At 37.2% G+C, this 26,871-nt stretch overlaps 1 pseudogene; it reads left to right on the plus strand.

Moving 5' to 3' along the window:
- The window catches only part of LOC106058016 (neurogenic locus Notch protein-like), a 35,362-nt pseudogene extending 10,757 nt beyond the window's left edge, over positions 1–24,605 (plus strand).
- The last annotated feature ends 2,266 nt before the right edge of the window (positions 24,606–26,871 follow it).

Genomic DNA, 26,871 nt, shown 5'->3' on the forward strand with positions numbered 1-26,871 from the left:
GGATCACAAAACAGTTCATCTGCTGTCTAATTACCGCACGAAACTTAAAGGGGGAAAGTCATAAAGAAAAAAACCCATAGAACAATAGACTCAACATCCTCAAACTACAGAGTCGTCTAGACTGCACCGACTGAAATTTATTTCAAGAGACTATTTCAAATCTGGAAGACGGGTCGAAGCAGTAAAAAATTACATTAAATTAAAAAAAAAAATATGTATCCGTACTAATAGTATCAAAATCTACCTCAACAATAAGCCCTGGGTCAATGCAAAAATAAAACGGGAAATCATCAAAAAGAGAAGAGCATATATGAGTGGCGACAGACAGGAAAGGAAAAGAGCACAACGAAATCTCAGCGTCGCTCTTGAGGAAGAAAGGAGAAACTAACGCATGCTACAGAAAGGAGAAACTAACGCATGCCACAGAAAGGAGAAACTAACGCATGCCACAGAAAGGAGAAACTAACGCATGCTACAGAAAGAAGAGACTAACGCATGCCACAGAAAGGAGAAACTAACGCATGCTACAGAAAGGAGAAACTAACGCATGCCACAGAAAGGAGAAACTAACGCATGCCACAGAAAGGAGAAACTAACGCATGCTACAGAAAGGAGAAACTAACGCATGCCACAGAAAGGAGAAACTAACGCATGCTACAGAAAGGAGAAACTAACGCATGCCACAGCCTCATTTGACATTGAGTGTTATTAGTTCACCTTGGGTCAAGTAGGCGCAAGGACGAGAAAACCTCTGGGTAGAAAGAGAAAGTGAGAATTACTAAACTCAGTTGAATGCAGAAGTGTTCTGTACTTGGAGTAGTCTACATATACTAGAGTTGCCTTTGTTAACCGCCATGATGTGGACGTGATCTAATACTGTACTGATACTTAGTGTCAGATACACTTATTCTAAAGGACTTGTTATTTCCTGGACGCTGTGACGCGGATGTAACTTAATTTTGTTATGTTGGATTTTGTTCATATAATATCATAAAAAGTTCTCCTTTCAGACCTTGTAGTCGATAGGGCAGATTTAAAGGTCATATGTTGCTGTGGCCTACGGTTATCGAGGGTGCCATGTGGCCAGCACAACAACCAACCGCCTTTACTTTTTCCCAACTTATGTCAGATACCCATTAGAGCTGGTTAGATTCAGAATCCCAGTCTTCACCAGGATTCGAAAACGGGACCCCCGGTTCGGAAGCTAAGCGCTTCACCGCGTCTCAGAAGGATATCATGCCATTTCATATCTAACCAGTGATTTCTAGATAGATGCTTAAAGACACGGTTTTTTTCTCTTATATAATTATAAATAAACGTTATTTTGTCTGCTGAAATAGGACTCAAGTCTGTGTATAATAGTTATGGTTGTTACGTACTAAGTGTGTAGTGCAACTTAATAGTCGAATCTTAGACACACGAAAACAATAGCAAGAAGCAGACCTCAACCATTTACATTTGGTGGCCAGTAATAGTGTGTCTACGATACAATTGATGACTCGCATGAATACATGAAGGAACTATTTTTTCTTTAAAACGGAAGCCAGTCAGAGCGTTATTAAGATCGTGAAGTATATAAATTTTTTTCCCCAGTACAAGCAATGACAGGTGACTATTTTGATATTCCAGCTTGATTACTAGATCTAGATCCACTAGTTTAAACCTTAATAACAGTCAGTCGACACGGCATTATATTGATGATAATAATAAGTAAAGCCCGTCTACAAGGATTCAACGAGAGGTCATTAAACTAGCCGCATGATGTCACAGCTGAGCTGGAGTTTTCAATTATCTTATTGGTTGACCTCAATTAGAGTCAATTGTACTGTCACTTAAACAAAGCGCAACTCTGTCACACACAGAAATTCTAATATTATTACAGTAAATCAATATTCAGAAGCAAGAGAACCTTTCTACTATCATATATTTTTATATTAACTCAACGTTTAAAGCCAACTGTATAGGTGTATTGCAGACATCATTCTAAAACCTGAATATTTCTACAATTACCGCACTTTATAAAGAACCTAGTCTCTCATCTGCTAACTTGGACTTAATATCTACTGCTTGTACATCCAGGTCAACGCCTCTCTCTCTATTTTTATTTACATCTTAAGATACAGGAATTCAACATCACCATTTGCAGAGAGAGCCCTGATAAATCTGTGTGGGTGAAAATAGAAAGCCCCGATACATCTGTGTGGGTGAAAAGAGACGCTTCTAATATCTGGTATCATACTTATTCAAGAGCAGTTGAGATGAACAGGCAGCAGAACGAGATAAACGGGCAGCAGAACGAGATCAACGGGCAGCAGAACGAGATGAATGGGCAGCAAAACAAGATAAATATGCAGCAAAACGAGAGAAATAGGCAGCAGAACAAAATAAACAGGCAGCAGAACGAGATAAATGGACAGTAGAACGAGATAAATGGGCAACAGAACGAGATAAACGGGCAACAAAACGAGATAAACGGGCAGCAGAACGAGATAAATGGGCAGCAGGGCGAGATAAACAGACAGAAGAACGAGATAAATGGGCAGCATAACGAGATAAATAGACAGCAGAACGAGATAAATAGGCAACAAAACGAGATAAATGGGCAACAGAACGAGATAAATGGGCAGCAGAACGAGATAAATAGACAGCAGAACGAGATAAATGGGCAGCAGAACGAGATGAAGGGGCAGCAGAACGAGATAAATAGACAGCAGAACGAGATAAACGGGCAGCAGAACGAGATGAATGGGCAGCAGAACGAGATGAATTGGCAGCAGAAAAAACGAACGGGCAGCAGAACGAGATAAACGGGCAGCATAACGAATGAACGGGCAGCAGAACGAGATAAACGGGTAGCAGGATGAATGAACGGGTAGCAGAACGAGATAAACGGGCAGCATAACGAATGAACGGGCAGCATAACGAGATAAACGGGTAGCAGGATGAATGAACGGGTAGCAGAACAATACCACATGTGTGTAAGTCGTCTATAATTGTACCTGTGCCAAAGGTTTCCATTGTGTCTAAATGCTTAGAAAAATTGGTTAAAATGTTTCTGCTGAATGATCTTTGTAATAAGTTGGACCCTTTACATTTGCTTTCCAAAAGGGTAAAGGTCTAGACGATGCCATCCTAAATATTTTAAATTGTGTCTACAAACATCTGGACTTACATAGCACTTATGTAAAATTGTTCATTGTTGATTTCTCATCAGCTTTTAATGCCATACAACTTACTGAAAAAATCAAGGCGTTTAAGATTAGTTCATATATAATATCATGAGCTAATGAATTTTTAACCCAGAGACATCAGACCTAAATGAGTATTTTAGAGAAATAGAACCCATTGAAAAATATTGTAAAGATAATTTTTTTATTAAAAATGTAAAACAACAACAACAACAACCAAGAAATGATAACGTATTTTCGTAGACAAAAGAAAGAAAATGAAATTGTTTCTGTAGCTGGAGAGACTATTGAAATAGTGCAAACCTTTAAATGCCTTGGTACTATCTTAGACAATAAATTAAATTGTACTGCAAATTCAAATTTTATTATTCAAAACGGGCAATAAAGATTACGATTTCATAGAAAAATGTACACATTCAGTGTTAGAGAATAGGTCTTGGCGATGTTTTATCAGGCTCACATCTGCAATATTTTAAGTTTTAATAGCACTGCCTGGTATTGTGATCTGAACATTAAAAATAAACATGAACTCCACTCAATAGAATCCTAAATGCTGCGGGTTAAGTCATTGGAACAAAAAATAAAATAATAAACATATTTGGAAACCGTTTAAGAAAAACATTCATAAAAAAGCTAGAAAGATTCTAGAAATAAAAAATCACCCTTTATGTCAGGATTTTGTGAATTTGGCATGACAACAGAGATACAAGACACCGATAGCAAAGACTAATATAGAAACTCTTTTATTTCCCTGGCAATCAATTCGTCAAATAAAACTAAACTATCGAATATAAACTTTTCATAAGTAAATTCTGAGTGAGTCTAGTGGTGTGAATGTATATTCTGGTTTTCTATAGTTACCATGTTTGTTTTGGTGTAATGCACAATTTGTAAGTCAAATTTTCATATGGATAATAAAGATTATTATAATTATAATTTTTACTATTATATACATGGGACTTACTTACACAAAAAAAAAAAGAATTTGGGGGTTAATGAATGTCAAATTAACATCTCAATGTTATGACATATAGGTTTGAGATGCCATCTGGAGGACGCGTGTCTGAGCAACCCTTGTTTCGCCGGGGCTAGCTGTGAGACCTCTCCGATAGATGGCGAGCCGATCTGCGACTGCAAGACAGGATGGCAAGGGCGAGATTGTTCCCTGGATGTGGACGAGTGCAAAGAACGTAGGTTCCTTAAAGGGAAACTCCGATGGTTTTTCAAATTTGAGTTATTGACATATATTTAAATTCTGCGTAAAAAGTTGTAATAGTAAACATTTTACCATTTTGTATTTAAATGCTTAGAAACATTTATATTTAATAAATTAGTCAGTAAATTCTTGACATCTCCAAAAAAAAAACGGGGTTCTTTGAGATTTTGTTTTTAGGTTAGGCATACGTCACTTCCGTCAACAATACTGAAAGGGAAACTAGATTTGACCAATCGTATCGCTTCATTCTTACAGTAACTGTTATGCTGTTAGGCTTAGTGACGGCCTAGTCCAGAGTTTTGGTACAGTTATATATAGATAGATATATTTAAAAGCATTAGGACAACCAACTCAAGAAAAGTACATTTTCATCTAAGCCCCTCCCTGTCCCAAGAAGTAAATAGATCGCAGGTCTGACTGATTCGAACAAACTGGTCAGTGTAAGGCTAGTCGAGACTACGTGTAGTCGGTCATGACAAGACAACCAAGCGATAGTGATTGTTGTGTGTTGAGTGGTCAGGCGAGAAGATACAGACTGCTGTGGTTAGTCAAGCATGTAAATCTCCTTTAACACGCATTTTTTTTATTTGCTTACAAGATCTAGATCTAACTGCTTTGAGGAAGATATATTTCTTTGACGAGAATGTAAACGTAACTGTATGGTTTTCCGTTATACAGTAAGTGAATAGATTAAATGAATAGGAATGTGTGACGTCATATAAAAAAACCCGGTGAAAGTCTGACCGTTTTGGATGCGCATGAAAATTACGTCAGAAAAATACCAATTACTAAGTTATTATTGCAAATAAAAACAAAATAATAATATATTCATTATCTGTAAATCAAAACACATGTTATATCAAAAATTGGCAAAACCATCGGAGTTTCCCTTTAAACATGATCACCACTGCATGCTCTTTAGTACAAGTTTCAACTGGTGACTTATTATTGTCTGCGTGTTGTCCGCCTGTTTGTTGTTGATGCTATAAGATGTGTTTCACTGATCACCATTTAGCTGAGGACAGTCCTTGCGAGCATGAAGGAACTTGCGTCAACACTAATGGCTCCTTCTTCTGCCAGTGTCCCGTCGGATTCTCGGGCAACTTCTGCGAGAAGAACATTAACGAGTGCAACAGTGACCCATGCCAGAACGACGGCACTTGCCTGGACGAGACTGGGAAGTACAGCTGCCTCTGTATGCCTGGTAAGAGCTTCATTCCTCATTTGTGGGAATTATCTGCCCCATTCCACTCAGCAGAACAGTGCCCTCTACCTTCTCTGCTAGAGTATTGCCCCTTTGAACGAACTTCCCTCAAGATTATAACTCTTGAGAGGATGTCCCTATTACTTCATAATGAGGGTATTGTCCCTTTTTGCTTCAGTATTTCAATGCCCTTTTTTTCTTTTTGTGCGAGTTTTGCCCCTTTTACCATCATGGAGAGTATTTCACGTGTTCCCTTCAGGTAGAACGGTGTTTCCCAAACTGTGTTCCGTTGAACTCTTGTGTTCCACGAGGACACGAGGCATGAATAGATGTTCCACGAACTACTGGAAAATGTTTGGGAATCACTGCTTATATTCTATAGACTTTTTGTCCTACGATCTTGTTACATTCGTATTACGTATATAGGCTATACAACTTTCACCGATAATGGTCAATCCGCAAATACACATTTTTTAATCAGCAGAATGCATTTGTTAATGCAATTGTTGGTCTCAGACTATCTTTGACGTCAGATGCTAAAACAGTGTCCCCCCCCCCCCAAATACCTGAACTTTTTGCTATGTGTGGCTATGTCGGGAATCTTGTGTGAGGTAACTGTGGAGGGTAACGTTAACCAGGAGCTCAGGGAGGAAGCAGGAACAAAATAAGGGGGGGGCAGCAGAAATGAGGGGACAACTGTAATCACTGAGGATTAGTGAGTGCCATTTATATGTGGAGGCGCGGTGGCTCAGCGGTAAAGCGCTATATTTCTGAACCGGGGGTCCCGGGTTCGAATCCTGGTGAAGACTGGGATTTTCAATTTCGGGATCCTTCGGCACCTCTTAGTCCACCTCTTAGTCCACCCAACTCTAGTGGGCACCTGAGATTAGTTGAGGAAAAGTAAAGGTAGTTGGTCGTTGTGCTGGCCACATGACACCCTCGTTAACCGTAGGCCACAGAAACAGATGACCTTTACATCATCTGCCGTATAGACCCCTAGGCCTGAAGGGGGAACATTACTTTTTTTGCATTATTATTTTCTGTGAGATGCGAATAAGTTAGTAAGATGATTACTTTGTTATATGTAATTGAGTTTTTTTTTAAAATCTACATGGGTGGGTTTGCTTGTGTGCGTGTGTGAATGTGTGTGTGAAAGAGAGGAGCGTAAAATAACCATTCTTGTGGGTATTAATCATCTCAATCACCACTGGCCATGGATAGGTTACTAGTGTCTCACAAATAGGCACATCTGCAGTTTGTCTCGATGCTGTTGGTATCGACATTCACTTTGCATAGGTCCTGTATATGTCTGACAGTTCCCTCTGTATTTACATTTTTGAAAATACACTCGAATAGTTACTGTGTCTCATGGACTCTTGCTACTCACGGTGTTTTTAGGTTACACGTACGAGCGGTTTAAATTTTCTTTTCTATGGGATATTATCAAGAGCTTTTGTTTCCCAGGTTACACGGGAACTAACTGTGAAAGTGAAATTGATGAGTGTATTACCTCCACTGGGAGAAGTCCTTGTTTCAATGGAGGAGTTTGTCAAGACCACATCAACAGATTCAGTTGTTCATGTCCTGCTGGTAAGGGCTTATTGCTACATCATTTGAGTTGCAGGTTGATTGAAAACGGGAATTTCCATAATTTTCCAAAAAGAAAATCAGTTTAGAAAACATGACTCTTTGGTATAACTTTCTTGAAGGGTGGGTTTGTTGCTGCAGTGGCGTAGCTAGGAATATGCCATCATTTGGGAGCCCGGGGGGGGATTGACCTTTTTATGGGCCTCAGCATTTTGACATTAGACATCATGTCACAAGATAAGGGCGTAATATTTAATGCAAAAAAAAAATGTCAAAAAATCTAATGGAGGCCCTCCTCAAATGGGGTCCCGGAGGGATTTTCAACATCTTCCCCCAATCCCCACCATCGCTTCGGCACTTGGTTGCTGGCTGACTATATTAAATTTGAAGGTCAGTGTCGGTTCTATCCCTTATTGGTTACTTTTCAGCCATGCAAAAATTAATATTGATATATGAAGGAAATTGGTGCTCAGATATTGTGGGTGAGCAGTTCCCGACCCCTACTTAAACAGCTTTGCGTTGGATAATTTAACAAGATTTTATTTGTTTCAAATTAGGTTTTGAAGGTACAACCTGCCAAATTGACATCAACGAATGTGAAAGCTCTCCCTGCAAAAACGCTGCCAAATGTATTGACAGCATCAACAAGTACACATGTCAATGTGAAAAAGGTAACCTCTTTTTTCCCTTTAGCACTCTCTATAGGTATCACTCAATATAAAGAAAAAGCTGTGAAGTATTGTTAAAGTCTCTGATAGCAGTCATAGGCTTCACGATGATACAAAAATTAAACAAGGTTACAAAGACAGTTTGTGTGGAAATACAAACTCAAGCCTCGGCCCCCGAAGTGGTCCACCCAGGCAGGTAAAAAGGCAGGTTTCAATATTTTCAGAAAGAATATCGGAATAAAATTCTATCAAAGACAAATGATAGAGAAGAATGGAGAAAGAAGGTTGACAGATCGTGTGTGGTGCCCCAGCAGACCAAGGAATACGTAAAAGTGAATGTGAAGTTAAATGTGAACCTGGCCTAAATGTGAACCTGGCCTAAATGTTGTCTTATAATGAATATCTAATTGATCTAATTGTTTTGTAAAGGGTTAATCTCTTATTCCAATATTCAAGAAAAAAAACATTTCCGTAAAAAAGAATTACAAATATTTCCTGTAGTTAAGTGTTCTATAGGTATAGTGCAGCGCTTCAGTTCATGCGATAATATGAAAAACTACTTATAAATTTTGTTTGAAATTATTTCCAACTTATATGTATACTAAATAGATTTATTCTCTTTTAAAAAAGTAAACTTTTTTTGTGTAATTGTAGTAAATAGTATGATAGAACTTGTTTAACTTAGCAATACTAATGTAAAAAACAATTTTGACAAAAATCTAAAGCCATTTGCATAAATGTGTTGAGAATATGGTACGTATCTATCTATCTATCTCCTCTACTAAAAAGCCTCCGTGTTTGTTACTATTAATAGCAAATAGTTGTAAAATTGGTGTACTTTTATGAAAAACTGCTTGCATGATTTAAAAAAAAATAGTTTTTCGCTTTCAGAAAAGAAAAAAATTAGCCGTTGCATCAGAACTTTGAATGGTCTAAAATATCATGATGTCGGATTTTCACTATCTTTTCTAGTTTACGAGATCTAAAAGAGACGGACGGATGGATGGACGGATGGACGGACAGACATCTCACACAAAACTAATAGCGTCTTTTCCCCTTTCGGGAGCCGCTAAAAAAGTAAAGTATAGGATTGATGATGTAAAGCCACCTGTTTCTGTTCATCACGATGACCAACACCCTATACTAATGTCAGGTACCTAGTAGCCCGAGTACGCTATTCTGCCTCAACGTGGCACTCGGGTGGAAACGATCACTAGAGGAAGTTGTTATCTTATCTTATATAATACAGACGTTATTTCAAAAAAGACGATGATTACGTCCTACGCGTCATGCATTCAGTCATGGATATTAACCAATGACTTAAATTCTGCCAAGTCACTGGTTTTCCTGGCTAGCTCAGGCAACCCATTCCATGCTCTAATAGCGCTAGGGAAGAAGGAGTATTTGTACAAATTTGTCCTAGCATATGGGACGAGGAATGTGCCTTTATTTTTGTGTCTCTCTGAGTATTTTATTAAATTTTGTATTTGAAGATTATGGTTCAGTGTTTTATGTATAATTGCTACTTTACTTTTAAGTCTTCTGTCCTGAAGGCTTTCTCAATTTAGTGTCCAAGGGAATGTGAGGAGCTTTCCCATCGCACGGTGCGGATTGAAAGAGAGCTTCCACGTCCCTGTCGATAATCCATGCGCCGTTCCTCATAGGAAAGGTTACAATCATGGCGAGTCCTGCACGGTTAGCTTGGTACAACATAGGAAAATGGCGGGGGTTCCCAGTGCGCTCGACCTTCGGCCATGTATTCTAGTCCATGCGCAGGGAGATAGCAATGTCTTATATAGGAAATGACTTGGACCTCTGTTGTGTATTTATGTTCTTGTTGTGTGTTGTGAACTGATCTGTTCTTGTGTTCAAAATGTCTTGGTGTCCAGGTCAGCTTGTGTGTGTACTGTGTTATCCTGAACTGTTTTGTCATTCTTGTTCAATACAGTCTAGGATCATACCATGTCTTCTTGTTGTGTTTTATTAGGTTACTACAACCTCTTCCAGACAGAACGGTTTGTTCAATCAGGCTTACACGCCTAGAGCTCGAAGAGCTTTGACTCAACTCATCAAACGGTACCTATTAGAGTTGGGTGGACTCAGGGATATCCTAAAAAAAAAGAAATTAAAAATACCCGTCTTCCAGACTCAAATGAAGGGCTTTACCACTCAGCCACCAGATAACAATATATTCACTAAAATATTCTGTTTATGATAGACTCTAAGCACCAAGTGGGAAGTAATTGTCATTGTGCTAGTCACATAGATCTACTAGCCAACTGAATTTATAAGGTAATGGCCTAAGGTATACAATAGGTTTGTTTATTAGTTTGTTCTTCCTATAAAAATAGTCATGTGGATTGCATTTTAACTCTTTCTCTCCGTAATTATTTACCATATTCTGGAGGAATCAACGCTGGTATCGTCAGTTGGGAGAGAAAGAGTTAAACTACTCCGTGCCTACACAATTTGGTTTTCACCTACATATTCTCAGCAACATAAAAATGGCCTACACATCTCAATCGTTATTTCCCCATCGGAGAGTCGGACCACACAATGATCCATCTTACACCCACATGCAAACCGGTTTTAAAAACAACAAAACCCGAAGTACAGTCCATCCAGTCATGGTCTGACGACGCTATTTCACAGCTACAAAGTTGTCTGGAGCAAACAGATTGGGACATGTTTGTAAACAACTGCCCAGACAGATGAACCTACCACAACTGTTAATTCGTACATCCAGTTCTGTGAAAACATGATTGTACCAAAGAAGAAAATTAAAACATTCAGTAATAATAGACCTTGCATGTCTAACATTAAAAATTAACATTCTGTCGTCATCGATAAGTACATAGAAGTCTATTTATAAAACGCTGGTCATGAGAGTGTATGTGTTTTTCGTGTGTGAATGTCGTTCGTATGTACATATATATATTGTGCATCTATATTGTTATTGTACAGTAGTTACACTGAGGTTGTCAATTGTATTGTAGTCAAACCGAATTTCCATTTGATTGGATCAATAAAAGTTATCTTATCTTATCTTATATAGGTTTCAGTGGTGCCAACTGTGAGATCAACAAGAACGACTGCGAAGGAATCGACTGCAAACATGGCTACTGCATCGATGGCCTGGACTCTTATCAGTGCAGCTGCCAGGCTGGCTACACCGGAAAGTTTTGCGACGCACCTGTGAATGAATGTGTCTCTAACCCTTGCATGTATGGCGGCACTTGCCAGGACCTGGAGAACAGCTATGAATGCAAATGCCCAATCGGAACAACAGGTGAGAAATCCTCCATGTAGAATGTAGACAAGAAAAAAGAACGGGATAAGCAAAATATGAAATGCTTTTTTAAAGTGATAAATTGACCATTTCAAGATATCTCTTCCGCTATGTGCATTTTCTCCCAAATTATGTGAGAACAAACAGCGATGTCCTTGCGAACGCTGGTATGGACAGTATAGAGGGAATTCTTATGATCCGACAGTTACGCTGGGCACCGAACGTATCTCGTATGGGAGACGAACGTATGCCAAAAGGCAGTCTTTTATTTTTTGGTGAGATAAAAGTTGATCGACGTAACAGAGGCGCCCCAAGGAAACGATTCAAAGACCAGCTTAGGGGCCAACTTGCCTTAGCTGACATAGAAGAGAGCACCTGTTTGCATGTGGCATCGGAACGAGACAGCTGGAGGTCACTCACAAAGGCCGCGGGATACACATTTGAGACCAAAAGAAAACCCGCTGCCGAGGAAGACGCAGACGACGAAAAGAAAATCTTAATCGGCCACCTGCGGACAATGTTTATGCTTGCCCTGGACGTGGCAAAATATGTAGGTCACAGCTGGGGCTGCGCTGCCACGGGAAATACTGCGTTCCTCACTAATCTTGGACTTCAAGACAAGCCTTATTATTATTATGTACATTTCTCTTATGTACATTTCTCTCAAACTATGTTAGAACTAGGATCACTGAACAGAATTCCCCAACATTCAACAAAGACAAAATGTACACATCTTAAAACCATTGTTCAATAAACATAACATACACATTTTTGTTGGCCAAATGTTATGATGCATTCATGTTTATTACTTTATTTTTGTAGGTATCAACTGTGAGAAAAACTTTGATGACTGTATTATCAATCCTTGTAGAAATGGAGCCACTTGCACAGATGGCATCAATCAATATACATGCACCTGTAAGACAGGGTTCACAGGTAAACATTTTCTTTGATTTTAACAGAAGGTAAATCCTGGTGGTTCCCATCTCTGTTACGTGGATGTTATCAAGCGGGACCACAAAGCGATGAATTTAGACACTCCCAATCAGGAAGACATAGCCCTAGACCGCACTGCGTGGAGAGAGATGGTGACCAAGAAAGCTGTGGACTGTTTAAAACGTGGCCTCGGCTCTGGAAGAAAAGCGTGCCATACGAAATTTGGCTGACCACTCTAAGACCAAAGAGAATGACCCTGCAAACGTTTATGATTCTGCCGAGATTACCTGAATTATTACACCTGTTCCTGCTGACAGGTCGCACAATATATATTTTTTAATACTTTTCTTGGTGCGATTCATTTTGACCTTTCACTCTGCAACTCAGGTAAAAATTGTGAGACAGATATCAATAAATGCGCCAGCAATCCTTGTCAGCATGGCAACTGTAGCGACTTGGCTGACGACTACCAGTGCCACTGTGAAGGGGCGTACACTGGCAAGAACTGTGATGTCCTCATGAATCCCTGCAACCCCAACCCATGCCAAACTAATGCCCAATGTGAGCCCCAGGCCAGATCTCAGCTGCTCTTCAGGTGTTCCTGTCCGTTGGGTTACACAGGTATGTCCTCAAAAACTTTGTTGCAGTGACAACACTGTTAAAACTACCAAGTATCTTATCTTATTCATGGCAAACCAGTAACACAGACTAAAAACGCAAAATACCTAGGTGTTATAATAAATGAAAAACTGTCATGGAATCCACATATTGATGAAACTACAAAAAAAATCAAACAAAGCATTAGGATTTATTAAAAGAAATTTCTATAAATCAAATAAGAACATAAAACTAAAATGTTATTTAACCTTGGTTAGGCCAATAATAGAATATGCATCCTCCGTTTGGGACCCCTCAACTCAAGAAAACATTAAGAAACTGGAACAGACACAAAATAGAGCAGTGAGATTCATAACAAACGAAAAGTCACATTTGACTAGAGTAACACCTTTAGTAAAATCACTAAATTTAGAAAGCCTTCAGGACAGAAGGCTCAAAAGTAAAGTAGAATTATACATAAAACACTGAACCATAATCTTCAAATACAAAATTTAATAAAATACTCTGAAAGACACAAAGATAAAGGCACTTTCCTCGTCCCATATGCTAGGATAAATTTGTACAAATACTCCTTCTTCCCTAGTGCTATTAGAGCATGGAATGGGTTGCCTGAGCTAGCCAGGGAAACCAGTGACTTGGCAGAATTTAAGTCATTGGTTAATATGCATGGCTAAATGCATGACGCGTAGGACGTAATCATCTTCTTTTATGAAGTAACGTCTGTATTATATAAGATAATTAAGATACGTATTACTAAGACCAGGATATAGCCTTTTTTTTTAACTGATAAGAAATGTTATTGAAATAAATTAATGCTTGTCACAAGTCTTCTTTTTGTTTTTTGATAAATGTAAAATTTACAAATAGAATCTTTTTGACACTATCAAACCAGAATGATCTCAATGTTTTTTTCTCTCAAATAAATTTGAATACAACAGAAAAGGTAACAGCCAAATATTCAGCCAGTCAGTGGTGTCACTAGGGTGGGTGTCACCCGATGAGGACCGCACTTGTCTTGTGACACCACTGCACCTAGTGCCTTAACTCATTGAGTGCGGAGCGTCTATCCCATAGACGGTCTGTCTGCCCTAAACGCACGGAACGTCTATCCAATAGACGTTTTGTTTCGTTGCATTTTTAAATTAAACTTTTTAACTAGCAACAGTGGAACTATTTTTACTTTATAAAAGAGTTCTTCATCATTTATTTACATAGAAATTAGAAGCTTTTGCCAGTTTTGGCTTTAGACATTTATTTTTACTTTTTTTACGATGTAAAAAAAAACATCGTCATGACTACGCTAGTCCAAGACACACCCACAATATTTACTACAAATATCCTACAAAATAATTAATGCATATACATTCAACAGACACACACACACCAGGATTTAGCATTGCAGTTTAATCATATTTAATGCATCAGTTATTATGTCGTGATATTTACATCATATACAAATTCTAAGCTTAAAATGAATTTTTTGGGGTGTATATTTGGTGCGTTTTGTTTTTTTAACTAGAGACTATTCATTTTCCATGCTCATTTCTACAGGCCCCCTATGTGAACAAGACATTAACGAATGTGCTGGCACCAATCTTTGTAGAAATGGCGGCACATGCAGCAACACTATAGGATAGGCTCCTACATTTGTAGCTGTGTCAGTGGTTATGAGGGGAGACAATGTGAGCGTAACCATGATGACTGTGAATCAAGTAAGCTACAAAGCACTTATCATTACAGATCGGAGGAACTCTCACATTCTAGAAACTAAGATTGTCACAATTTGTATTAAATGAAGATTTTTACTAGACATAGCAATTTTTTTATTTTTTATTTAAACTTAAATTGTAATGAAGATAAATTTTTAAAAAAGCAATATTTGTTTACTTTGTACATTTCCTGTGTTTGGTAATTTGGTATGCTTACACTACTACAGGTCCTTGTTTGAATGGTGGCACCTGTGTGGATGGCATAGCCAACTACACTTGCAGCTGTGTTAGTGGATTTGGTGGCAATCACTGTGAGAATGACATAGATGAATGCGCGTCCAATCCTTGTATCAACAACGGAACTTGCACTGATTACGTGGACTCTTTCACCTGCACTTGTAAGCCTGGCTTCAGCGGCACTTTCTGTTACATCAACGATAACGACTGCTCCCAGAGGTATATCTCATTCAATGCTTTTTAGCATGGTCGAAAGGCTAAGTACGCTTAAAATTTGTCTTGGTTTGGCTACCTATCTATGAAAAGGCTCGAGGTTCGACTCAAGCACAGTTCTATTTACTGAGCGCTTAAAGGCAGCACGGAAAACCTTCTCCCAGATACCCCTCCCCCACTGGTCCAAAAATGAGATTGGACCAGAGCGCTCTGAACATGCTATCAGCGTGAAAGTAGCGCTACACAAAAGCTATCATCTATTTATTTTATTTTACATATTTTTGTTTAAAACATAATGTTTTCTAAACACATCACAAAGAGTACTAATGTTCCCTCTATGGAAGACAGAATAATATTGTGGTTATCCACCCAATTTTCCATAAAACCTACAATTAATAATCTAGATGTTGGCTTCTGTGGTTGAAGATATATGCATTTAAGTTTTAAATGTCACAATATAGGAGTTTTGTGATCATGCACATTTTTAAAAGTCTTGAAAGTTTGAAAATCAGTGCTTTAAGGTGCCAGTCTAGAAAATAAATAATATGAGTCCACCGCTAATTTGATTGCACATCTATTTAGACATTAGGAGGCACGGTGGCTGAGTGGTTAATCACTTGGCTTCTGAACCTGGGGTCCTTAGTTCGAATCTTGTTGAAGACTGGGATTTTGAAATTCTGGATTTTTAGGGTACCCCTGAGTCCACCCAGCTCTAATGGGTACCTTACTTTAGTTAGGGAAAACAAAGACGGTTAGTCGTTGTGCTGGCCACATGACACCCTGCCAAAAGAAACAGATGACCTTAACATCATCTGGCCCCATAGATCGCAAGGTCTGAAAGGGGGACTTCACATTACTTACTTACTATTCAGACATTCTCTTTCTCTTCTTCGCAGTTTGTGCCTAAACAAAGGCAAGTGCATAGACCAAGTGAATGGTTTCACCTGTAAGTGTGCCAAGGGCTACACAGGTAAACACTGTCAGCAGAGGATCAACCCTTGCGACTCCAACCCCTGCATGAATGGTAGCTTCTGTTACAACCAAGGTAGCACCTATGTCTGCAATTGTCCCTATGGATACACTGGCCCCAGATGTGAGGTAATTGCTTTTAGTATTCGCTATTTAAAATGACAGTCTGTTGTAACATTGTAACATTTTTTCACTTGGAATAAGAAATTCTTTTCAATGCAACCTAAACATTTGTATGATCTATTTTGGTGTCAGTGAAGCTAAGCCATAGCATGCTGAAAAAAAAAAGTTTTGTTTTATTATGAATTGTATTTTGTTGAGTTATGCCCCTTGAGGTCTGAATGGAATGCATGCCATAAGTTGGATCATGAAGAAGTGGTCTTCATTTTTAAAGTGAAAAACAAAGGATCTGTCCTTAACATTTTTTATGTATAAATATTTAAAACAAATTACGACAAGCTTACTGGGGGATGCCTCACCTGTCTTAAAGAACTTAAAAGTAGAAACATTTCTGTCAAACTGCGGAGTGCAAGTCTCAATGAAATATTAAGATTTTCTGAGCTAATTATGTTACCATTCCTTGGAAACTAAAACAAATATTTCCAGAGCTTTGTTGACTGGTGTACCCAGAAGCCATGCCAGAATCAGGCCACCTGTAAACAGATAGCCAACAACTTCAAATGTTCATGTCCTGATGGCTGGACAGGCAGGTTGTGTGATGTCCGCTCAGTATTCTGCCACAGAGCTGCAGCACTTAAAGGTAAATACAAATTAGACCATCTGAAAAAAAAAAAATTAGTTTAACTCGTCCTCTTTTATTTGACGATACTATTGTTGATTTGACCTCATTAAATTAATGTTTGATTTTTATAAACTTTACTCTGTGTTATTTAGAAAGAGAAAGCATTCCCCTTTAACCTTAAACCAAATAAAAAACTCTTTGTGGTAACCAACGTAAAAGTTATTTAAAAAAGCTATAACAGGATAAAATACTAATGAGAAAATAAATTCCATCGAATGTGGAAAATTATTTCGTAGAGAAAGAGTTAAAAAGCCAACATTTATACTTTTGGTAGCATGTTCATTCTCCGGTAACAGTAGTTTCCCCTTAGTTGCTTAAAACTATTTGTTTTACAAATATGACTTAAAAGTATATTGTTTGAAGATAAATAACTGTAACATAACACTATAGATGTGTTAAATATACAATTTTAGCTTTGGGCTGTATACAGTTTATCTACATCTTTAGAATTATTGATAACTATATTGCATGATTTGAATGTTTTTTATTGTACAGGTGTTTCAGTGAAGAAATTGTGTAAAAATGGTGGAACTTGTAAAAACAAGAATAAATCCCATGAGTGTCATTGTGCTAAAGGTTTCCAAGGTTCCTACTGCGAGTCAAAGATCAATGAATGCCTCTCAGCAGCATGTATGAATGGTGCCACTTGTACAGATTTAGTTGGCAGATATTCTTGTCAGTGTGCCAAAGGATTTCTGGTGACTTTTTATTTCAGGGGAAAAGACATGTTTGTTACAAGTATAATTTTATAGATAGCGCAGTTTCTAATGGTTAAACTTGTTCAACTAATTTCATTGTTTTGTTTTTTTTGTAAATAAAATGTCAACATTTAGGATTATTATTTCCCACATCATCTGCTGAGGAAGCGGTGGCTGAGTGGTTAAGCATTGGCTTCAGAACCTCGGGTCCTGGGTTCGAATCTCTGTGAAAACTGGGATTTTGAATTTCTGTATTTTCAGGGCGCTCCTGAGTCTACCCAACTCTAACGGGTACCTGACTTAAGTTGGGGAAAGTAAAGGCAGTCGGTCGTTGTGCTGGCCACATGACACCCTGCTCGTGAACCGTTGGCCAAAGAAACAGATAAACTTAACATCATCTGCCCAATAGATAGCAAGGTTTGAAAGGGGAAACTTTTACTTTTTTTTTTACATCATCTGCTGGATGACAGGAAATGGAAATAGACATTGTGATTGCAATGTTAAGTGCATACCTTATGACTAGGCATTTATCTACTCTACCAATTGTTAGACACCTGACAAAATAATGACCAAAGAAAGATTTTTATCAACAAGTTTTCTAACATGCTCTCTAAATCCACCTTTGGTCTCATCAAACTAAGAAAAAAAAAATAATTTAATTTTTAGCTGAAATTCATACCAAAATTCTGTTGCCAATGCTAGCATTTGTTTCCAGAATTTAGAATCTAGAGTAATTGGGGACATTTTTTATTATAGAGTTTGTGGAAATGTGTAATTTTGATGACATATTTTGTTTATCTCTCAGGGCGTAAGCTGTGAGATGAATATAGATGATTGTGCCAACCATCCTTGTGCCAACGGAGGCATCTGCCATGACCTGATAGATGACTTCCACTGCTCCTGTCCACCGGGCACTGCCGGGCTACTTTGTGAAGTGAAAGTAAATGAATGTCTACTCAACACTTGCCACAATGGGGGCACCTGCGTTGATAAGGTTTGTCCTGTCTATATGGTTATAAGATTTAAAATATTTTACTTGTAAGTAAGTAGTTCCCCTTTCAGACTTTGCTATCTATAGGGCAGATGATGTTAACTTCATCTGTTTCTTTGGTCAACGGTTAACGAGCATGGTGTCATGTGGCTAGGATAACAAGCAATGGCCTTTACTTTTCCCCAACCAATGCCAGGTACCCATTAGTGGACTCAGAGGCGCCCAAAGATCCTAAAATTGAAAATCCCAGTCTTAACCAATATTTGAACCTGGGATCCCCGGTTAGGAAACCAATCGCTTTATCACTCCGCCACTGCGCCTCATTTTTACGTGTAAAACAGTCATGGACTATCTGATAATTAAAATAACTGCAAGCTGGCATGTTTTAAATAAGTTGTTACTTTTGAATAAATCCACATCTAAAAAACTAGCAGGTTATTCTGAATGTGTTTTTTTTTAAAATATTCTTAATATGTCAGGGAATGAAGAATTCTTCAGTGGCTTGATTAACAAAGTGACATTTTCTTACAGGTGAATGGTTTTGAATGCAACTGTCCTCTTGGATTTGTAGGAAAGAGATGTGAGGGAGATGTCAATGAGTGCTTGTCCAATCCATGTGACCCACATGGTACTCGGGACTGTGTCCAGCTCATTAACAACTACCGATGTGACTGTAAGCCAGGATGGACAGGTGCGGAAAGACTTATTTTTGTTGAAACAATGTTGACTCTTAATTGAATAAGCTTCTTGTGCTTGGAGATGTTCTTGTGCTGAGATCAGTCTAAATGCTCATCTATGTTCTTTATCTATAGGTAAAATTTGTAACATGTGGGTTACCTGTGCCCAGAGTCCTTGTGAACATGGTGGTACCTGCAAAGACACCAAGAATGGAGCGACTTGTACCTGTGCAAGTGTAAGACAGCATTCACATTTTTTATGTATTCATCAAAGCCTTCATTAAATATATATTTTTTAAAAGTCTATGATTGTAAAAACATAAAGATATCTATATAAACATTTAAATAACTTCAAAATTGATTTCTTTTCATTTCTCTCTTATACCCTTGTTAATCCTGTTTATCTGAGTAAAAGAATTATTTTGTAAATTTTTTGCTCTCTTTGTGATTGCTATTAAATTCTCCAGGGCTATACTGGTCAGTTCTGTCAAGTCCAGATGTCTGCTTGTGATCCTAACCCTTGCCGCAACCAAGGAACCTGCACAGTGACTGCCAGTGGTTACTCCTGCTTGTGTCCAAGAGGCTCTGTTGGTGTCCACTGTGAAAGGGACACAATTGATGAGAGTTTGAATAGACCATGTATGAATGGTGGTACTTGCATGGAAAGAATCGGTAAGTGTTACAGAGTTGAAGTAAGACTAGTAGTAGTTCCAATAGTTCTAATATTCAAGTTCAACTCAGTCATAAGATTTAGCACTTTGTTGTGATACAAAAAGCATTTAAATAATTTATCTCTTTTATAGCTCCAATGTTACACTGAATTTTTAAAAGAATTACACCCCCATTACGAATTTCAATGTTTTCAAAGCTCCATTCATTCTAAAATAATTCTTTGGTAAAGTTTAGTCATCTATTTAATAGGGCGCTGTCTTCAAGTTAATGATATAGAAAACTTTTATGAGTTGGAATTCTCAACGTGTGGTTTGCGGACCTCTCCTAAAATCTTTTTTTCCTTGTCTTAAGTCGTAACACCTGACTAGGTTTGTTTATTTAGCGTCAGTAATGTGTGCGCAACATTTAAGGAAGTGTCATTAGAATTTTTTTTTTGTTAGTGAATGACATGTCCAACAAAACTGCATTCTTTACCAAGAGATACGTACAAGACACTGGCCCCTAAAACACCCCAATAGAAAGAAAACTGTATGGAGAGCTCCCTGATTCGGAAACCGCTGCGCAGTTCATCTTATATATTGGTCTAGTCATCTGAATGCTCCAACATATAAATGAGAATGAGGAAGAAGTGATTGACAGAGTAGTTAAAGTTTCTATTTCAGACGTTGCATGGCTGTCGTTCAGATTTATCGACGGTCGAGGGTTCAAACCCTGCCCGCTCCCATCCCCCGTCGTCCTGCGGGAGGTTTGGACTAGGAAGTAAACTATCTTCAACTCTGAAGGAACATCCGAAACATGTAAAACATTTTAACAAACCAAGCTCTTAATCACTCAGCCACCGCCTTCCCTAGAGCACCGTCTTATAAAAATGTATCCTTATCTATTGGCATCATAACCTATGTGCATAATGTATGTGCATAACCTATGTGCATAACCTATGTGCATAACCTATGTGCATAACCTATGTGCATAATGTATGTGCATAACCTATGTGCATAACGTATGTGCATAACCTATGTGCATAACGTATGTGCATAACCTATGTGCATAACCCATGTGCATAACCTTTTGGTGAAAAAATGGTCAATGACACTTTAAATATGTTCATTATATTATGTCCTTAAAGAGAATGTTACATATCTATATTTCGTATCTGTGTTTAAACATAATTTTTTAGAATTAAAAAAAACAACACATTTTTTGTGTGTCCATTTGAATTGGGATGGAAGTTTGTTTTGTAATTATGTTAGAATAATATTTTGTAATTTGTGGCGGGGAATTTCGGCCCACAAGTTTCGAACACTGGACCATCTAGATGACATGTTCCGATTGTATCAACTCATCAAATGCTTCTCACACTACAACCTCTAGTTCCTCACGTCTTGAGTCGGATGGCTGCTTGGTCGTTCGGCTTGCGTTCGGACTCGTCTATTGTTCTGGGTTCAATTGCTGCACGCTCCCATCCCCCGTCGTTCTGTGAGAGGTTTGGACTAGGAAGTAAATTATCCACAACTCTGAAGGAACATCCGAAACATGTCAAACATTTACAATCATTTTTGAATCATACCATCTCCCTCTATCTTCTTGACGATACAGTCATAGTTTACATACAGGGATTCAAGTTACACTTACACTGGTCCAACTAAAAATGGATATATACATTTTTTTAACAACAACAACATCAGAACAAACAATTCTGAAGTCAATAACATTAACTCATCTTACGCGTTACAGGGCTACGTCTCTTCTCTATACACATTACACACTGGTCATACTGGCAAATCCAAACATTGAGGAGTCATTCACAATAGAGGTCAATTGGAGTCATCCAGACAAACACTCACTATTAACAAATATAATAAAAATAAATATAAAGATACTGACGCAGATAATAATAACATAACAATAATAATAATCTTTATTGTTCATAAGGAAATTTGACTTACAATTTGTGCATTACACCAAACAAATCATTAAAGCTATTAAAAAAAAAATGTACATTCACACCAGACTCACTCATAATTTACATGTGAAAAGTTTATTTCAGATTGTTTCTATTTAAGGATTTCTTTGCTCTCAGTGTCTTGTAGCTCTTTTGCGATGGTAAAATCACAAAATCCTGACCCAAAGGGTGATTTTTTATTTCTAGAATCTTTTTAGCTTTTTTATGGACGTTTCTCTCAAACAGCTGCCCAAAGGGGGTTTGCTTTTTTGCCAATGACATTACCAGCAGCATTTAGGATTCTATAAAGTTTATTTTTATTTTTAATGTTTAGATTGCCATACCAGGCAGTGATATTAAAAATTAAAATACTGCAGATGTGAGCGTGATAAAACATAGCCAAAGACTTTGCACTAGCTTTAAATGAGGACAGTTTTCTTAGTGATAGTAATCTTTGCTGCCTCTTATATTTTGATGATATAATCAGTATTTGCAGTAATATTTAGTTAATTGTCTCATACAATACGACAAGGGCACCAATATGTAGACGTGTATTATGCCTTAAACTTTTAAGAAATAGTCAAAAGTTTTAAAAAATGTAGGGAGTGGTGAATGAATAATATATATATACAATAGGTTGAGAAAAATATATATATATATATATATATATATATATATTATAAAAAGAATTTTGACTTAAACATTTTTATCAAAACCTATCGCGCCAAAAAAAATGTTCCCTTTTAGACCATGGAGTCTATAGGACAGTTAATATTAAGGCCATCTGTTTCTTTGGCCAACGGTTTACGAGGGTGTTATGTGGCCAGCACAACAACCAATCGCCTTTACTTTCCCCCAACTAAAGTCAGGTACCCATTAGAGTTGGGTGGACTCAGGGGCACCATAAAAATCAGAAATTCAGAATTCCAGTTTTCACCGAGATCCAAACCCAGGACCCCAGGTTTGGAAGCCAAGCGCTTAACCACTCAGCCGAGGCGGCTGATAAAATAACGCGTATTCTTTTGGCACACCCTGTAAATGGGAATTTTTCAAAGTATGGGTAATTATTAAAAAACATGCGGTTAATAAATGTCTTAAACCATTAGTGATCATGTGCTAATCAGCTTGTTGCTTTTTTTTTTTAACAGATGAACATCTACAATTTAAGGCAGCTCCAAATGTCTTTTTAATGAATGCAGCAAATGAATTATCCTTAAAATGTACTTGGAGGGGCAGGGAATCACTGAGTCTTGAAAAAGTGAAGAGCATACAGATCATGAAAGAGACGGAGCAAGGTTTTGAGGAGATCGCTACTTTAAAACATCCAGATGACACCAATATGACATCAGTTCAGACACATCCCAAATATGACATTGAAGTAACATATTGGAAACACCAAAACTGTTTTACTTTGTCTGTGCTGTTCACAAAACCAAGTTTAAGGGATGCTGGGAAATATACCTGTCTTGCAGTGGAGGCTGATGCAATAGGATCTTCATTCAATGTCAATGCAAGTTTAAATGTCACATTAAAAGAGGATTGCTCTGTAGACCAATGGTATTTTGGACCGAAGACTTACAACAACCGAAAGTATTACTTGTCTAAGTTTGCTGCCCTTGACATTGGCGATGCTATTTCTAGGTGTGTGTCTCTAGGTGGCTACTTGATGGAAGTGGATGACAAATCAGAGTTCAATATTGCGAATGATCTGGCAGCGAATACTAAAGTATACAGAGCTTTCATTGCTGGATCAGACGCTAAAGTTGAAAACCATTGGATCTATCCTCGAACAGGACAGCCCATGACGTTTTTGAAATGGAGGTCAGGCCAACCTGATAATCTGGATAATGAAGATTGTCTTGAAATAGGGTTTAAAGAGAGCCAATATATTAATGACATTTTATGTTCCTTTAATAATGCATTCTTCTGTGAGATAGAGTTCACTCGTTCCATTTAACGACATCAAATTAAATTCCAAAGAGAAAAAAAATGTCCAAAGCTTTAAATATATACTTTAAAAAATTCTACTGCAATTTAATATATATATATTTGTTTTTGACAAATTTAAGCTAAATAGAATAAATTTTCATTAAAAGAAATTTGTATTATGCAACTAGCTAGTTAGCATGCATTTGATCGTTATAATATTTTAAAAATTTAATATATTCATTATATATAATAATTGTTGTATCAACATTTTTTTAAATTTTTAAATTATGAGCAAAACAAATTTTACATTGTAAAATGTAACTAAAACATAAATATGTTTTTTTATAATGATAACAATTACTATTTTTATATTTTTACAAGGCATAGCCTATATAAACTCACTCTGTCTGTCTGTCTTTCTGGTAAAATGTTTGTACACGTTATTTCTCCCACACCTAATCTCGGATCAAGCTGAAATTTGGCACAAATAATTGGTGTAGAAAAGACATGAATCAATTGGAAATCAATAAATTAACCTAGTAGACAACTATAATATAGTTACTTTTAGTTAACTAGTTAATTGTTTTGTTTGATACTAACAAAGGTATCCTCCCATGATATTCACAGATATGGCCAAATATGTAGGATTATGTCCCCTTAGATAATTGTACAAATCACACCTTTTCTCAGATTAATTTGAAACTTTAAATAATTATTTATTATACCTAACAAAAAAATGAAACAATAACAAAATTACAAAGACAGTTTGTGTGAAATTACAAACTCAAAATCGGCCCCTCGAAGTGGTTCACCAAGGCAGGTAAAAAGGCAGGCTTCAATGTTTTCAGAAAGAACATCAGAATGAAAATCCAATCAAATGCAAATGACGAAAAGAATTAAGAAATGATGACTTTTTTTTTTTTTAGGAAACCTCAGCTTTTTAGCTTTTGACTTCAGTTGTCTAGCTTAGTACATCCTAGGAATCCTTGGGCTTTTGCCTCTTTTTTGGGCGTTGCCTCTTTTTTTGGGCTATAGGCCTCTTTATTGGTTTTTTTTTTTTTTTTTCAAAGAAAAAACACAAAAACATCATTCTAAATTAATAATTAATAGAAATGATGACTTTTTTTTTTTTTTTTTTTTTTTTAGGAAACCTCAGCTTTTTAGCTTTGACTACAGTTGTCTAGCTTAGTACGCATGTCACTGCGGTTAAAATAATGATATAAAGAAAATACTTTCCAATTGTTGTTTTAAATTATTTCACTTATATGTATGCTAAATAGATTTTTTATCTTTATCAAAAGTAAATATTTTTTTTTTTTTGTAATTGTAGTAGATTGTATTACCGAATTTACTTAATTTAGCAATACAACTGTAAAGAAAAAAATATTCTGACAAAAAATCTAAAACCTTTAGCATATATGTGTTGAAAATATGGTAAATAGTCATCTCCCTTACTAAATAGCCTCCCGTGTTTGTTACTATTAATTGTGAATAGTTGTAAAAATGCTGTATTTTTATGATTTTAAAAATTAAATTTTTCGTTTTCAGTCGTTGTATCAGAACTTTGAATACTCTAAAATATCATTGTCAGGTTTAGGAATTATTTGTGTTGTTAAATAGTTTTACACAATTGAGGTCCCGAGGTTCCACCTGACAAGAACATCATTCACACACAGTCGTACATAGAGTAACCAACTATGTGGATAGTTTTAATAACAAAAAAAATTATTTAATTGTATGATACTGATAGATGTATATGTACAATGAGGATGATAGAATGATGAATAAGATAATATATATAACATATATATATATATATATATATATATATATATATATATATATATATATATATATATATATATATATATATATGTAACATATATAAAAAGACATAAACACCTTGCTACTGCTATCAACTTGTCACACTGGTTTCATAGTCCACTAGACGCTGACCGACTGGCGTCACAAAAACTTCCAACCTCGGCAATAAGAAAGTTAGATCTCAGCTGATACCAACTGATGTGTAACTGCTCTGACACTCAACGCCGTCGATGATCGACACTCTGACGATGACACTGAAGACTGTAATATATATATATATATATATATTTCTGAGACGACAAGCGACGCCCACACTGGCATAAATGTCGGGTTTTCCGAGATTGGGTGTGGGAGAAATAACGTGTACAATATTTTAACCAGACAGACAGAGCGATTTAATACAGGACAGACATGTAGTCCGCATGCAGGACAATCGTCTTCCCAAACGACTTCTGTACGGGGAGTTGTGTGCAGGAAAGGGCTCCCGAGGAGATCGATGCAAGCGTTACAAAGACATTTTCAAGAGCTCCTTCAAGGAATGCGATATTGACATTCACAGCTGGAAAGCACTTTCTCTTGATCGCTTCTCATGGCGTGTTGCTGTGAGTCTCGGAGTGTCGAGATTTGAAGCAAGAAGAGTGGCCAGGTTGAAAGAGCGCCGAACCAACAGTAAGCTGAGAGAAGAAGCAAGCCTATCTGCAACTGACCTAACCCACCAATGCCACGTATGCGGCCGACTTTTTAAAGCAAGGATTGGACTTTACAGTCATCTTCAAGTTTACAGGATATGAGACATGTGCTTATCTTTAAACACGAAGGAGGAGCCATTCTAGTTTAAGAGATGTAAACGGGACGGACGGATAGACCACACAAAACTAATAGCGTCTATTCCCCTTTCGGGGGCTGATAAAAAAATAACGTATTAGTCACTTAATTATTGATAATCTTTACCGATAAATATAGAAGTAAGTGTGGAGTTATTTCCATTACACATTTTCCCCTCATTATCATTTCTTTTAGGCTAAATGATAGACTGACAAGAAAAGAAAACAAAAAGTTGCCCTTTCAGACCTTTTGGTCTATAGGGCTGATGATGTTAAGTTCATCTGTTTCTGTGGTCTACTGTTTTCGAGGGGGTCATGTGGCCAACACAACGACCAATCGTCTTTACTTTTCCCCAACTAATGTCAGGTACCCAACAGGGCTGGCTGGACTCAGGTGCCCAAAGATCCTGAAATTAAGAAATCCTAGTCTTCACCAGGATTGGAACCACGGACCCTCGGTGCGGAAGCCAAGCGCTTTACGGTTCAGCCCTCAAACCCCCCTCTACAAAAAGAGTACACAAGAATTTTTTTTTTCTAAACAATGTACGCTGTATTACAAAATCACTGTTGCGAAATAAATTAGAAAAAAAAAAAACTTAAAAAAAAAACAGCCTTTACTAAGTGTAGTTGTATCAATTAGTTTGGATCAGTCATGAAATTATAGTTATGATCGACCTA

This window comes from Biomphalaria glabrata, chromosome 11 (assembly GCF_947242115.1).
Source record: "Biomphalaria glabrata chromosome 11, xgBioGlab47.1, whole genome shotgun sequence".
Lineage (NCBI taxonomy): Eukaryota > Metazoa > Mollusca > Gastropoda > Planorbidae > Biomphalaria > Biomphalaria glabrata.